This window comes from Cupressus sempervirens, chromosome 4, assembly GCF_028749045.1.
Source record: "Cupressus sempervirens isolate cs-2001-9-10 chromosome 4, ASM2874904v1, whole genome shotgun sequence".
Classification (NCBI taxonomy): Eukaryota; Viridiplantae; Streptophyta; class Pinopsida; order Cupressales; family Cupressaceae; genus Cupressus; species Cupressus sempervirens.
The window spans coordinates 396,960,729-396,977,238 of record NC_143121.1 but is presented as its reverse complement, the minus strand read 5'-3'; positions in this window follow the sequence as shown (position 1 = coordinate 396,977,238).

The following is a 16,510-nucleotide window of genomic DNA, read 5'->3' as shown; positions in this document are numbered from 1 at the left end:
TAGTCATTAGTTAGTTTGGAATTTTATCTTTTGTATATAATTTAATTATTATGATATTTTTAAATATTAGTTTTGATTTTTATTTTTTAAGTTAGTCTCAATCTTTGAGATAGTATAATGAAATTTGATATGTGAACATTAATTGTGCTTGTTAATAAAAAAAATTTGTTGTAAGTATAGTAGGAACATCTTTTTCATTAAACTATTATTAGATGTTAGATCTAGTAAATATTAAATTTAAAATTTTGTGTTTTTGCCTTCGTATTTTGGGCATGACAATTATCTTCAATGGTAATGGTCTCAGATCCTTTCTCAGTATCTTCTCCCTTGGTTAATAACCCAATAGTGTTTTTCCAAAGCAATTCATCTAGTTGTTCTAGATCTTCCATCTTATTTTATAAAATCAAAAAAATTCTACACTTAGGTAAAATATCTACTCTTGTACTTTGCCAAAAATGTTTCCTATTGATCATGGGATAGATTAGATATAACTTTGACTAAATTGTGAGTTTTTATCTTTTTCTCTTCTTCTTCTACCTACTACCATCTTCTTTCCAACTTTTCGCATAAATCCTTGAGGATTTTCTTCTCAATTTCACTTGGGTCTAGCTCATTATTTGCAATCGTATCTACCATATCATCCTTAATTTTGGTTCTATTAGTATTATCCAATGTATCATATGTTACAAATCTAATATTAGATAATCTTGAAGATCTTCTAAAATCTACCCATACCTCGTCAATAGACCTTGTTTTCCTTATGGGTGGTCCTCTGACCAATCTCCTTCTCTTTGTTTTAGGTTGACTGGGCTTATTAGTATCTACTACTCTTTATTTTGCAAGTTTCTTGACACTAGAGCTACCCTAGTTCTTGGCTTAGTTAGTGGTGGAGGAGAGAGGGGTATCACCATTGGCTTCTTTTTAGTTCTTTTAGCCTTCTTACTTGGTGGAGTGACCACAAATATGTCTTTACCCTTGCCTCCCCCTTCTTCTTCCTCTTCCTCATCACCGTTGTCCTCTTCTTCCTCCCCTCAAAGAACTCATGCAATCTACAAAGGTTCCTTTCCCTTTCCTAGGGTGCCTAGCTTTGCTTCTAGGTCTTCTATCATTCTTTTCCTTTTCTTTTCCTTAGAAATTATCTTAATATTTATAGTTATTCTATCCTTAGTTTCCTCATATCTTCCAAAGGATTTAATATTAATGTCTATTTCTTCTTTCAATAGTGCAATAATTTTTGCATTGACTAAGTCACTATCAACATAATAAAAATAGTATAACCAAGCCTTCATCAAATTTTTTGCATCTCCAAATGTATTATCTATATCTAAAAGAAAACATATGTCACTGTAATACCTTGTAATCAATTCTTCAGGTATTCTCATCCTAATTTTTATTCTTTGCTCAAATTCCTCAAAGTAAGTATCCATGACATTTTCAAAATTTTCTCCTAATTGAGTAATATAATCACTTATTTGTCTAATATTATTATTTTTTTCACAAAAAATATCACCAATACTAGGAAAATAATTATGGATGTAAAAGAATACATATAATGAGCGATACAAACTTACACATTGAATTCTTTGCTTTTCTGATAGATGACATTGTTGAAACAATTGATTAATTGTGTATTATCTTTGATGTTACAAAAAATGTCATATTATCATCAGGGTATGTGTAAGATCATGGTGTGCCAAAAAGTGGCTATCTAAAAAATTTATAGTTCTGAAATATCTTAAACCATTTCAAAATCTATTCCAACTCTTTTCCCACCTACCTTGATACTAAATGGAAATAATTAATATCTTTATAAGGTCTACTATATATTTTGATACCAAACCTATATGGTCAACTTTAAAAACATCCTAAAAATGTGCTTTTGGCCTATTTTTATATGATTTTTATTTCAAATATGTAGCTAATGACTTTTTTTTTACCAAAATTTGATGAAATGAAAAGGGTTTCTTAAGAATGATCTTATCTTTCCATAAATGTAAGGTTTGTCAAATTATGATTTTAGTAAGTAATTATTACTTATTTTTTAATCGAGTTACGTATAAAGTTCTAATTGACACACTACTTTAAAAATAACTATAACTTTCAAATGGTACAACATTTTTTAAATCCAAAAGATGCATCAAATTCTATGTTTCTTCTACTATAAGGGAAAAAAATGAAAATTTGAATTTTATAGAGTTTTGAATTAGTTAAGGTGGTCAGACACAAGAGTTTTTTTATTGCAAAAATGCTAAAGTCAAAAATTAATTAATTATTATTTATTTAGAATAAAAATACCCAAAAATATGCATCACATCTAGGCATGAGTCTACTACTTATAGCTAGAATATTATTAAAAAATATTATCATTTAATTTTGATTAAAGTGGTCAGAAATACGTCTACTTCTTATTTTTGTTTTAAAATTTTAGTAATATTGCATTAAAATTCAAAATTTTGACCAATCAATGTGTTTTTTCTTTTTGAGCTAAGTCCTAGTACTTTAGAAACTAGATTCAATTTGCTAGAGATTCTCTTCTCTCAACTTTTTGATATAAAGTTAATAACAAGTAGAAAATTGCACATCTAGTTGACAAAACTTTAATTTTGTAATGTTTTATTGCCACTTAAAGGCATAGTTTGGTTGACCATGACCCTGCACATACCCATTAGTCAATATATGCTAAGCTCACTTAAACATTGAAGATAGTTTTCTGTGGCTATCGAGCATTCTAGAGTTTGTTTAATTTAGAAGGTAGTGTCTACCAAGTTCACTCGAGCATCAAAGGAAAGTCTACGAAGAGGAGTGTTAACTGAGCTCACTCAGTTAATGGAGGAATGTTGGATGGAACTAATGTTAACCAAGTTCACTTGGTTAACACAAGAAAATCATTTTTGAGTTATTATCTACTGAGCAGGGTCGGCTAATGAAGGATTTTCTTATTTTGACATATTGAGTGTAATTAATTTATCTATTGATTCTAGCTGACTGAGAAGATGAATATTAATTATTCTAAGTTGTATTTGAGCTGACTTGACAATATGAATGATATAAATGTAATGTCAAGTTGATAATTGAAGATTTGATGATACTAAAAGGAAGCAAATCAGATGGCTAAGCAGAATATCCTTTAGAAGCGAAAAAGATGTAATTAATTAGGAAGGATCAAGTATACAAGCCAAAATTGAGATCTATAATCATAAATATAGTTTCATCCAAATTAGATCTTGTTATTGTTACTCTCTAACCATTGTAGCAGTAATCTAAATCTCTTAACAAAGTTGGCTTAACATGTTATTTATAAATCCTCTAACAAAGTGGCAGTTCTATTAAATTATCTAAAAGCCTCTAACAAGGCCACTACTACTAGGGTGATTAAATCCTTTAAAAGGGTCACACCTAAAAGATGCATTTTGTAACTTTTAACATGGTTGGCTCCTAATAGGGCTCACTTCAGAAGAGTGAAAATTTGTAACTAGTTACAATGGGTGGTTTTTTCCAAATTGGATTTCCACATTAAAATCTTAGTATCAATTTTGTTCATGTTATTTCTTTTATGAATTTTTAACTAATTTAAATTAATAAGTAAATCACAAATAAAATCTAAACTTTTCATGTTAAGTATTTTTCGAGCATATTCAGTAGCTATCAAGTTACAACATTTTATGTATGCTTTTCAAGCATCAAAAGAGTTTAGTATTTAGAGATTATTTTGTACTAAATATAAGGGATTTTGGATTTATTTTTGTAGTAACTAATTCACCCCTCCCCTCTTAGTTACTCCTCTTATATTTCCAACATACATATTTTCTTCTGATATTAGTCTTTGGAGCTCAACAAGATCATATTCATGATTTTTCATTACTATCTTCCATGCTTGATCCACTTCCATACATGACACACAATTTAGTCTGCTTGGCTAGTAAAATTTGTGAGCTATAACTCTCACAAAAAAAATTATTAGTGGATAGAAAATGTTTATAATGGTCAAACCCCGTCCATTCCAGTCAGCACCTATGTTTTCCTTAATTACCTCTTGACTTGGGCATCACATAGTTTTCTTCTTATTGGGATGGGTAGCTTGTAACTTTATGAATCATTTTTTTGTGATCTCCATAGGTCTATTTTGTAACCAAATCTTGATATCATGAATCCTTCTTAAAATAATTTTAATACATTCAATCTTGAAATTCCTTGGAAATTCTTGGGCATGAATTAACCCTTTCCTTTCAATGACATTAAATTTTTCATCAATATTGCTTCATTACATAACTTCTCATATGCTTTTCTTGTATCTTAATCTCCTACTTATCCAATCTTACACATATAACAACTCCTTACTTGTAAAAGTACAAACCTGTGTCACCTTTTAGGCTGACTTATCAGAACAACTGAATTTGAGTATTTCTATCAAAATATCAATTTTGTTCAAATATATGATCTTGATAAATTTATTCTAGCTAATTCATATATTGTCTCACACTTTTCCAATTGGAAATATCTATTAAATGCATGCTTTGTACTAGTTAGTATCAAATTACTAAAGAAATAAAATTATTTTAGAAAAATGACATTTCAATAACTCTTACTATTTTTTATGATATTTTTTTAATAACATATAAACACCATTTTATAGAGCTGAAAGTCATGAATATTCTCATATAGAGTTCATAGTGTTTTAATTAGATATAGTAAGTTCTAATTTAAAAAAATTACAAGTACATATTTTAACACTCGAGAAGATATCAATTTTGAGAAAGAAAAAAATATTAAATCATACCAAAAAAATATAAAAATTATATGATGTTCTAGAGGAGAGAGTTCTCTTCAAAAATATAATTTTTTATTTTGGTTGGAATAGATTTATTTTGGAAAATGTGGTAGGAGATGAAAACTATCGATTTGAATAAGTTAAAATTCTAATCATTATAAAAGAGAAAATATAGGTCTAAAGACAATTTTTAGTCTTGATTGTTCTACGTACATATGTTATCTATAACATATTCTAAGATCATAGGCAAACAAGTTTATTTTGATGTCATTTTGTTGTGGGAACTAGACCCCTAATTTCTAGCATTTTTCTGCAACTAAATAGTTATCTTTAATAAATAGGAAAATATATCATTTCTTATTTCAAATAATTATTAAAATTATAATCCTAAACTTCATCCTTTTTTACACATTTACTTAGTTTACTTCATTTTCAAATTCTTAATAATAATACTAGTTTTATTTCATTGTAGGTAAATAGTTATACTTTTGTTAGTCTTTTCCTTTGTAAAAGGGTGACACAGGTTTGTGCTTTTACCCTTACATCATGGATCATAATAAATTTGGTTGCTATCTAGGATAGATCACCTATTGAATCTCCTTTCATTGCAATTTTTGGAATAGCACAAAACTTTGGTGGAGGAGAAGTGTCACTCTTCACTAGTTGGATTTAACTAACCTCTTGGCTAGTTCCTAGTATAGATGAACCTTCGTATCTTCTTTGAATTCCTCAGCTCAGTTCAAATCTTCACTTGTTTAATTTTCTCATCCAAATTTCTCTTGGAATCTTTTTCTAGTCACTCAAATCACAAAATTTCTTTTTTCTCTTAAAATTCATCTTTAAGGTGCAAGCCAATATCTTAAAATTTTGATATATACCTTCTTCTAGTGGATTCAAGGTGTCCACTAATGTTTTGTACTCATGTAGGTGAAACCCAATTGTCTTGGTCAACATTGGTGCCTTTGAAATAAGTCTTTATTTTATAGCTCAATCTCTTCCATTTTACTTGACCTCTATATCATTTTACTTCTGAAGTGCTTGGTCCATGTTGCAATGCTTGATCAACATATACAATTTCTACTAATGTTCAGCATCCCTTCATAATTTTTTTTCTATGCATCTTAATATATGAAAATATGAACTTTGGAACATTTAATGCAAGAAACTAATGTATGATATAATAATTAAATATACAGTTCCATAGATATCTTTCTTTCTTAGTTTGAGATGACATGATCACCTTATTCATTGGATTGGGTGATCTCAACTCTAATTTCTCTAATATTTCCATCTTAAGCTTTCCTTTTCCATTTTTGATTCATCTCCTTCTTTACTTTTTCAATGTCTATTTTAAATTTACCTTTGTCTTTTGTTTCATTTTCTTATTGTACTTGAGTCCTGCAATTGTTGTTTATATGTCCAAACTTATGATATTTGGAACATGCATTATTAGGTGCATATTTCTACTTTTTATTTTTCCAATAAGGTTTTGGTTTTGATCTTCATTCATATTTTTATGTCCATACTTTTGATAGTTATAACAATATCCTTCAAATCTAGGTGTAGTAGATGCATTCCTCAATTTTGACCTACACTTATGTATTTGATGCCCTTTTTTCTTGTAGTAAAATAGTAACCAATAAATATAAGTTTAGGATTTTTCATACCATGTTTGTAGTATGACCAAGTTTTCCACAGTGATGACATGTCGATTTTCTCTTTGACTTTGCATTCCTCAATTCTCCATTTCTCAGTGATTCTCCTTTCTCATTGCATGAATGCCCTAAGCCATCAATACTACTAGATGATTTCATAATTTATTCAAAGCATTTCATTGCTTCTTTTGGTTTGTTGAATTTCTCCATAGATTCTTTCATTGTTTTTAGTTCATTCTTCAATATGTCCTGTGATTTGAGATGTTTTATTTACACATCCTTATGATTCAATTCATGATTTGCAAGCACTAGTTGGTTCATCATGTCTAGTTGTGTGTTTGTGAGATTCTATACATCTAATATCCTTTCTTCAAGTCTAGAAACCATTACTCTTTTGTCTTTGTTGGCCATGTAACCCTATCTTCTTCATCTTTATTTTTTGTTTGATCACTTCACTTAATCTTACTGAGTGGATTTCATGTTCTCTCTTTTCAGTCCTCCTGTTTCTTCATTCAAGAGTTTGACATTTTCAAGTAGATTTCTAGATTATTTTTCATTTGAATTGATTGATTCAAATAATCCTTTAGTCTCAACTTTTTCATAGGAAAAATGATTATCCTGGATGACAAATTCCATTCTTCTTTTGAGGGATTTCCTCATATCTTACCTTTATTTTTCATGTTTCTGTATTATGAGTTGGATGTACATCACATAATTGCCAATAAATTGTTGGAAATATAAGAGTATTAACTTTGATGGGATGGTTGAATCAATTAATAAAAAAATAATTCCAAATATCTTAGATTGCAATACAAACATCTAACTAAGACAAATTCATGCATTGCTCAATTGGAACTAGATAAGCACTATAACTCAATTAATAGTCTTAAGATAGTAATTTGTATTAACATGAACGCATGACACACCTTCATTTAACATAGAAAATATTGGCAATTTTCTAATGGAGATATGTAATTATTATCATTTATGGCAACACATTATGTACATGCTTACAAGAAACCTCAAAAATAAAGATACTTAGCTTTTGGTACTTAGAAATTGTCTAAGTATGAATTTGGTATACAATAGTGCATTGTTTTGTTTGAAACTTGTTACTGATGGTACATTATGACTAGAGAAGTTAGATGGAGATAGTATTTATTTTGATGATGATGTGTATAACCTCAAAAGTTAGTACAAACTATAGAAAAGAGATATTTGTGTTTTACTAGTGAAACAGTAAGAAGCATTAAAGGAAAGGAATTACTTTGTTTACAAAATAATTACTTGTCCAATTAGGGCCAACATCCTAGATGTTTACTCTAAATTGAAAAAGTGTATTGTGGTCTTAGTCAATCTAGTAGCAATTTGTGTAAAGGCATGGTATTTATGCAAAGGGCATCTTGTGATAAGGTGTGTGGGCTATCTTAAAGAAATTGTGTTGGGCATGCAAACTTTTGTGAAAGCAATATACACAAAGTTTGTGAAGCTATTTTATGATCCAAGACCAAACTGAGAAAGAATCTATATTCTAGAAGTCTAATTACTTGTTTGGGCAGTGAGCTTTTCTTGTAATTGGAAGTGCATGTTTGGATAATGGGCTCATCTTGCATCTAGTATACTACAACTCCTAATAGGGTTGGAATCTCCTAATGGGAATTCAAAGTATTCTAATAGGGACTCTCTGTATGGGTTCCATAATATATGAAGATAATCACACTATTATTCCTCTCAAGGATAATATGTTTATTTCAAAAATTATCCATTCCATCACAAAATACACTTGAATTTTCAAGCTAGGGATGTAGGACTTGAAATGGGTCAAGACAGTATGTGCACTAAGTTCCTTTAAGAGTCTTAACACCTATGTTTGATGAAATTAAAATGAATGAAATGAATCTATAATACTAATATAGAATAGTAAAAATTCTTGGACTAACAATAGATAAATGCAAAAAACTTCAAAAATGGAATTCCAAACTAGCTAACAATTTAGACATCCACCATGATCTTTTTCTACAAGTGTTGCATGAACTTTCATAGTAATAATTCTATATGACTAATATAGTAAATTAAAAGGAAAGAATCTACTCTACCTAAATTTTTTCCACCTCCCAAGTGGCCCCCCTTGGTTGGCTTCAACTAACTAAGGACACAATAGGTATTCCAAAATCACACTCTCATTAAAATTCTTCTATGATTACATGAACATAAAATAGTGAATTCCAAACTAGTAATTTATTATTATTTTTCATTTTCTCCTCAAGACAATCCCTTCTTCATTATATATAGAGGATTGGATACTTATTAAAAAGACAACATAAAATCTATGAACAAACATCACCAGAAAAGAAGACAGAATGTCAACCATGACATAGAACATTGATTAAGTAAAAAAAATAATAGTTAGCAAGTAATATGGTAAGTCAGGTCTTCCTAGTTTTTCTAGGACAATAACTCTCCTCATAGACAAGGCTCATCATTCAAAATGGATCTATGCTTCTTTTCCCATGAACAGTTTTCATCACTTCTTCCTTTAATATGGTAATCATCACTCTTTACACCACTTCTCCACTTCTTGAAAATTAGAAACATCCAAAACAAATATGTAGAAAAAAAATTCTTACTCTTACTCAAATATTAGAAGATAGCTTAAAAATATTTATATGAAATATTGCATTCTATGTATAATATTAAGGATACTATGTCATAGCCACTATCCATTGGTTTAATAAGTTCTAGCCATACCTAACATAAGTTCACACGATATTTAAAAGAAATGTGTTTGAAATGTTTTTGACAAGGCTCAAAGATTGAGTTCAAACTATATAAAAACTATATCAAATTTGAGACATTAATATACCTCATCATTTTCCCCCCACTATGCAAATACTTATCCTCAAGCATTGTACTTCTTTGCCACAACTATGAAATCACCCACTATACTCTTCCCCTACTTCCCACTTTTTAAAGTGTATAAATATCTTATGGTGCATCTCCAATGTTCACCCAAGTGTTCTTTAACCAATGGGTTTAGTCTAGTAGCATTATTTTCATATAGAGGCCAAAGAAGGGTAGGAGGTTGAAAAGTTAATGGCATCCATAACTCTTTTCTAATTGGTCTTCCTAATTACATATATTTGGACACCCTATTAACTGCTATCTCAAAATTGATAGGGCTATGTGGTTCAACCTTCTTGAAAGCTTCTCATAGTTGATTCCATCAATTTCTAAGCCCTGCAACTACTCTTTGTTGTGTGATGTTTGGAAGTGTTTGTTATTCTCTATAAACCTTTTCCTATTCTTCAAACACTATCTTCCTATTTTTTGGTTTTGGTCTCCCATAGGTTAATTTGAACCAATCTCTCAATAGGTCAGAAGGCTTATGGGATTCAGCCCAGAGTGGTAATGGTTTAGAATTTTCAAGATCCCTATAGGAATCCAACTACCTATCATAATTTTTTTCATTATTCATCTAGGGCATTAGAGCTCTGAGGTTAACATCCCCTATGTAAAGCAAGGGATTCCACTCCGTCTCATGTGGAATTATGAATTTATCCAAATAGAGCTCACAAAAAAAATTCTTTTTCCATGAAGGAAAAGTCTAGTATACATTATAAAAATCTTGAGCATTTTTAAGTTCATAATAAGTATTTCTTATTGTCATCATCAATTGAAATAATAGAAATTTCTCCTTGGGCTTGTCCCTTTGGTGAAACGGTGGGGCTTCTTCCCTATAGGGCATACAACCAAGGTTCAAGTCCCCATAGGGCCATTCTCTATTGTGGATCTTAATTGAGAATTTTTTTCCATTGATCCTTTGTGAAATAGTGGGACTTCTTGCCTGTAGTGCTTACTACCACGGGTTAAAAAATTTGTAAATGTGCCCCCTAGTTGAAGACTTGAAAGGATGGCGAGTAGGAGTGAACATGGAAGAGGATGGGGAAGTGTACCTTTTCAAAATTTGAAACCTATCCTACGTAGGAATCCTCAAGGAGGAGGCAATAAAAAGCTTGGAATGCAAAAAGGTTTGCAGAGTGTCAGGGGATAGTAAAAATTGAGATGCAACAAGGAATGAAGATGGGGACCCATGTGACAAGAGCATAGGTCCAGACAAGCCTTTTTTTCCACCCAAGATGGATCGGTCTAGGGTATTTTCAACAAAATGATCATCTCTTTTTGGATTCAAACCTATTGGTAAGTCCTCCTTTCCTTCAGTCAAAATTCTATCTAGCTTGGAAAAGGGTTCATGTGCAATTGCTATTCTGGATGAGTCGATAGATCATAGCATTGCTTCAATGGCTTCTACACTAGAGGGAAATTTTATTGGGCCAAGGCCAAACATACATATTGTAAGATCTTTCACTTAGAAGAAATGGAACCTTGAAGGACAGGTCAAAGTAATGATGATGCAAAAAGGCTTCCTGTCTTTTGATTTCACTTGCATTGAAGACTTGTCAAACATCCTATGTGAAGGGCCTTGGAGTATAGGTCACTCAACCTTGGTGCTCTAGAAGTGGTCTTCAAAGCTAGATTTGAATGACTCATTTTGTGTGCAAGCATCTGTTTGGGTAAGACTTCTAGAGATGCCTCTAGAGTTCTGGAATGAGGATGTGTTCATGGGGGTGGAAAATTCTTTTTGTGAGCTTTTGTCTATAGAAATTATAGAAGCAACCAAAAGGAGACTAACATATGTTAGGATCTGTATTGGAGTGAGGGAAGGGGATGATATGCCAAAATTTATGTGCTTTCACTCAAAACTTGGAAGACATATTCAAAAATTGGATTCTGAAAGTGTTCCTTTTGCTTGTTTTCACTACTTGAAATCTAGGCATAAGGAAAATCAATTTCCTAAGGCTAAAAATGAAAAGAAAAGGATTCAATTTTTTTCTAAACTTGGAAAGGAGAATAAGATCTAGAAAAAAAAGGATATAAAGGAAGGCTAGAAGACCCATGAGATTTTAGAGGAGCTCGAAGACGATCCTATCATAGGAGGGAACAAACTAGTTCAGGATGAACCAAAGGTAGACAAGAAAGTGGATAAGTTCTTTTCTAGACCAAAGAATATTGAGGTGGAAGACCCAATTAAAATAGTGGAAGACCATGTCAAAGGAGGCAATAAGTCAAACCATAGTGACTCAAATTTAGACAACATAGTGGATAAGGTTTTGTCTAGATCTAAGTTAAGTGAGCTGGAAGAACCAGTCAAGAATCCTGGATTCCCCAAAGTTAAGGAGGTGGATTCCCTAGATAAGGTGGTGGCTTCATCTCAAGTTGTGAGGAAGGAGAATAGGATAGAGAATGATAGTATGTTAGAGAGAAAGGGGGAGCAATCATTGATTAATGGAGGGGAGTTAAAGAGGTAAAATCAAGAGGAATTCCTAAAAGGTCCTTCTTCTAAGAAGGACCATTTTGTTTCATGTAATTTTAGAAGAGAGATTTGAGATGGACAATTCCTTATCTCTAAGTAAGATGGAAAGGGTTGATGATTGTTTGAAGGAAAAAAAAAAGGAAAGCCAAAAAATGAAAATAGTTAGGAGCCCTCCCTAGCTTCTCCAACATAGACTAGGATTCATGGAAGGTTAGATGTAGGAGTGAGGTCAAGGTCAGTAGGAAGGAGGCATGTTAGTCGAGTCATACAAGATGAGGCTAGAAGGAGTTTGGTATATGGGAGCCAAAGAACTATTTTGGAATGTACTTCTAATTTTAAATGAAAATAATTTATTTGAATATAAGGGGCCTTAATGGGGTCCATAAGCAAGAAATTCTTAGGAATATGATTAAAGATCAGAGACCTGATATTTTGATGATTCAAGAGAAAAAAATGAACAAGGAGATTCAGGTAAGATGTCCTTTAGCAATAATATGGTTGGTGAGGCTATGGACTCTAAAGGTGCATTGGAGGATTTCTTACTCTTTTTAATAATAAATAGTTTAGATTTACTTAATTTCACAATGATGGTAATATTCTCTTTTGTAAAGTGTTTCATTTGCATTCCAATGATTATTGATTCCTTTTGAATGTCTATGCCCCTAATTCTAAAAGGGCAAGGAAGAATTATTGGACTGAGATTTGTCATATGGTTCATATCAGTAATTTGATTAAAGGTATCATCATGGAGGACTTCAATACTCTTGTAATAGATGAGGAGAAATTGGGAGGTTTGGCCCTAAATTGGGAAAGCAAGATGGATCTCTCCAATTTTATTAATAGTTTGGCTTTGTTGGATGTGGATCTTTTGGATGGAACTTACACTTGGTCCAATAAAAGAACTGGAATGATTGTATTTAGTTTTGGTTGGATAGAGCTCTTATTTCTCTGGACTGGCTGAATTCTTTCTCTTACAAGTTGTCCCTACTCCCAAGAGTTGGCTTGGATCACTCCCCTATATCCCTCTTGGTTGTCTCTCCTGAACCTAGGAGGAATTTCCCTTTTTGGTTTGAAAAGATGTGGAATTCCCATCCTAATTTATTGAATAGGATATGCTATTGGTGGGGTATTGAAGTGGAAGCAATAGCTATGTTTAGAGTTGCTAAGAATTTGAGTAATGTGAAATGGATGATTAAATTCTGGAATAAGATGGATTTTGGCCATATTTTTCAAGACAAAGAGTTGTCGTCTATCAAGCTCACTTCTATTCATGACACCATTCAACAGGATGGTTATAATGATTTGAATAGGAATGTTGAGATGTCTATTTTTACTAACTTACAAAATATTATAAGTAAAGAAGAGAAGTTTCAGAAGCAAAAATCAAGAATCAATTGGCTTAAAGAGCGTGATTAGAATGCTAGGTTTTTTCATATTTCTACTCTCAAGCATAGAGAAACTAAAATAATATTAGGTTTAGAAAAGGGGCATGATATTTTGACAAGAGAGAATAATATATTTTTTGAGGTTGTTTCTTATTTCTCTTCTCTTCTGTCCTAGGATCCCTTGTTATTGGAGGTGGATCAGAATGAAATTGTCTCTTGTCTCCCATAGATTATTCAACCCCATCATAAGAAAATGTTGAGGGTGATCCCAAAAGTGTAGGAAGATAAAGAAGCTTTTTTTTCTTTTCCTACTGAAAAATCCCCTAGGCTAGATGGTTTTCCAACTTTCCTTTTCCAAAATTATTGGGAGGTGGTTATAGAAGATGTGGTGAAGGCTATTTAGGATTTTTTTAGAGCAAGAAGCATTCTAAAGGAGATCAATTCTACTTTCTTGGTCCTCATTCCTAAAGTTCATGGGGATGATTCTTTGGATAAATTTAGACCTATTAGTCTTTGTAACTCTTTCTACAAGATTATATCAAAGGTTTTAACTTCTAGAATTCTTAAAATTCTCTCTTTGATTATATCTCATCAACAAATAGGTTTTGTCCCTAGAAGACATATATTGGATTCTATCATGATGGTTCATCAAGTGATTCATTCCATGGAAGTAGGAAAAAGAGAAGGTATGCTTCTTAAGCTGGATCTTTCTAAAGCCTATGATCGAGTAGACTAGACTATCCTCAGTTTGGTGCTTGAGGCATTTGGCTTTGATCAGAGAGTTTGCAAACTTATATCTCAGCCTATTTCTACTTCTTCTCTTGCAATCTTGGTAAATGGGGCTCCCTCAAATTTTTTCAAACCTTCAAGAGGGTTAAGATAGGGGAATCCTCTCTCTCCTATTTTGTTCATTATCATGGTTAAATGTATTGGAAGGTTGATTGAGAGGAATAAAAAAGAAGAGAGACTTAAAGGGATCAAGCCATCTTCAAAGAGTGCTTCTTTTTCTCATTAGCAATTTGTGGATGATACTATTATGCGAGGGGAGGCATATGTTAAGGAGGAAAAAGTGATGAATGATATTTTGGATATGTATATTAGAGGATCAGGACAAGTTATTAATTGGGAGAAAAGCTTTATTTTCTTCATTAATACTCTAGAGAATAGACAAAGAAAAATTGTGAGGATTCTTGAGTGTGGAGTGGGAAAGTTCCCTTCTACTTATCTTGGTCTCCCTATGGGAACTAAGACTCTTGATTCTTTCTAGAATGGGAGTCTTGACAAGTTCAACAAGAAACTAGTGGGGTGGAAAGGGGCTTCTCTTAGTCAACCAGGAAAATGTCTTTTGATTAAATCCACTCTTTAGAATCTCCTGATGTATGCCTTAAATCTATTTGGGATACCAGTTAAGTTTGCTGACAAAATGGAAAAGATATAGAGAGATTTTATTTTTTCTAGCTTGGAGGGTTAGAAGAGATATCCCATTGTGGCTTGGGATAATTTCTCTCTTCCCAAGTGTTATGAGGGCATATAAATTAGGAAATTAAAGCATCCTAACAAGGCTCTTCTACCTAAACAGATTTGGTGCATCTTTAATAGTACAAGGGAATGGAGAGATATTTTTGTTAATAAGTATTTCAGATGTCCTACTATTTAATTCTTTCTCAATAATGAAGACATCCTAAATGGGTTTATCATTTGGAATGGAAACCTTAAGGTAAGGAACCTGGCCAAACCTAAGATTAAGTGGAAAGTGGGTAATGGTGAGGACATTCTATTCTAGCATGATAATTGGTTGATTAAAGACCTCCTTATAAATAATCCTATCTTTGAAAACTAGTCAAATATTTGTATTAGGAAATTTGGTTTGCAAGTTAGTGATTATAGAACAAACCAAGGTTGGAGAGACCTATCTTTCATTTTAGATGACCTCAAGCCAATTATTATAATGTTGAACTCTATGATTCTTATTAACAAGAGGGATAAATTAATATAGGGAGACAACTATAATGGTTGTTACTCAATTGTATTAGGATATAACTCTCTTTGGAGCTTGAATGAAAAGCCCCCTTGTGCTAAAGCCTAGGTACCTAGTCTTACCCCAAAGATTAATATTTTTTTTCTAGCTAGCTTTACAAGAAAAAATTCTTACCCAAGATAATTTTATCAAAAGAGGACATTATATATCAAATAAATGTATATTGTATAAACATCAAATGGAATCCACTAATCATATGTTTATCCATTGTCTTTATTCAAGGGAGATTTGGGATAGCTTAACCAAGAACCTTAGGGTAAGTTGGTGTGAGTCAAGTAATGTATGGATTTCTTCTATCAATGGAATAGTATGTCTAAAAGCATAGATTTGTATGATTTAAGCATCTAGTCTTTACCTCATTTCTGTTGGGGAGTCTGGAAGGAAAGAAATAATAGAATCTTTAAAGATAGAGAGGAAGCTACTTTTTTTCTAGCAGAAAAGATATATAGAAGGATGAAGGAAAATTAAAAAGTTAGAAAGGGGGGAGATATTGAAAATGGTGGTAATAAGAAGGAGAAAGATAAGGACAAGACAATTAAAAAATATCAGGTGAAATGGATTTTCCCTCCTAAGTGATGGCATAAAGAAAATTTTGATGGTGCAGCTAAAGGAAACCCTAGACCTTTGGGTTGTGGAGGTATCATTAGAAATAGGTATGGTGGAGGGGTGGTGGCTTTTTCCCTTCCTTTGGGTTATTTAATGAACTATTATGCAGAAGTTAGTGCTACACACCACACAATAAAATTAGCTTTGGACACGAGAGTTATAAAATTATGGTTGGAGGGAGATTCAAATAACATCATAAGGTGTATTAAAGGGGTCACCCAACCATCATAGTCCATAGCTAATATTATTGAACAGACCCACTCCTTTTTTGGCAATTTTGAAAGTGTCCACATCACCCATGAATACATGGAAGAAAATTCCATGGTAGACTAGTTTGCCAATGAAGCAATTAGGCAAGAAAAGGGGATGATTTGGAATTTGGGCAGAAATATCTCAAAATAAGTGAAAAGCCTAATTGAGCTTGACAAAATCTAGGGTGGTACGATGGATATCTAATTTTTTTAATTCTTATTAATGAGAGTTGGAGTTTGAGTATTTATAATAATGGTGTTTACAAAAAATGCAGTTAGATGAGGTTACTAGTGTCAAATAAACATATTGCTTGGGTCAATTTTTTCCTCTTCCTTGCCCATTTTTTGGGAAAAATAGAGACATGTCGATGATTACCAAAGACGTGGCCATCAAGATTTTTAGAGGTTGGAGAAGGGATATGATAGGTCAAAGTTT